General features: G+C 65.6%; 1 non-coding gene across 1 annotated transcript; it reads right to left on the minus strand.

Moving 5' to 3' along the window:
• Window positions 1-332: 332 nt before the first annotated feature.
• On the minus strand, window positions 333-451 carry LOC131866073 (5S ribosomal RNA). The gene has a single exon (XR_009364705.1). It is a non-coding gene; the product is annotated as a 5S ribosomal RNA (ribosomal RNA).
• Between the last annotated feature and the right edge of the window lie 474 nt (window positions 452-925).

A 925-nucleotide genomic window follows, 5' to 3' on the forward strand; every position in this document is an offset into this window, starting at 1 on the left:
TCCCGGGCGTCTGGTGCGGAACCTTAGAGTAAGAAACATCACCGTGCACCTTGGCCAACGTGCGCGACTCGACCGAGCGCGCACTGGCCGAGGTGCACACCGATTTCACCTGGGTGCGCGCGCAGCACCTCGGGCGCACCGGGGTGCGCGCACAACGCCCGGGTTGCACCGTGGCCTGTGTGCTCGGGGCGCCTCGGGTGCGCGCTCGGTGTCGCCCCCGCGCGCGCGGTAGTGCGGGCAGCGCACCCCGGCCCGGCCCGGCCCCGACGAGAACGCAAACGGGCAAAAGGTTTATTCAAATAGCATTGCGACGCCCGGCGAAAAACTAAAAAAGGGTGCAACACCGGGACTTCCCGGGAGGTCACCCATCCCAGTACTACTCCGGCCCAAGCGCGCTTAACTGCGGAGTTCTGATGGGATCCGGTGCACTAACGCTGGTATGATCGCACCCGTTATGAGCTTGTCGCAGTGTGTACTTAGCAAACCGCGACCCACGTGCGAATCCACCCCGGCCACCCACCCCCGTCGAGGTGCACACCCTCCCTCGCGAAGTGCGCCCCGTTCGCCAAGTGTGAGCCCTGCCCGGGTGCGCGCACCTTGCTAGGGCGTCGGGTGTGCACCCGGCCCGGCCTACGTGCGTGCACCTGGAGGGGGCGTCGTGTGCGTGCAGTGTCCCGTCTGCAACGCGGTGCCCACACACCACCTCGGGCGCAACGACCTGCGCTCACATGTGGGCCGAGTGCACCTTGGTGCATGTTCGGGGCGCCTCGGGTGCACGCTCGATCTTGCCCCGGTGCACCAAGGCGCTCGGTTTGCCCCGGGTGCGCACTTGGTGCAAGGTGGGCACCCAAAATAGGGATCAAGCACCAAAACACAAGTTTCGGGATGCAAAATGGGACCCAAGGACCACAAATGCGTTCCAAGA

This window comes from Cryptomeria japonica, unplaced genomic scaffold, assembly GCF_030272615.1.
Source record: "Cryptomeria japonica unplaced genomic scaffold, Sugi_1.0 HiC_scaffold_129, whole genome shotgun sequence".
Taxonomy (NCBI): domain Eukaryota; kingdom Viridiplantae; phylum Streptophyta; class Pinopsida; order Cupressales; family Cupressaceae; genus Cryptomeria; species Cryptomeria japonica.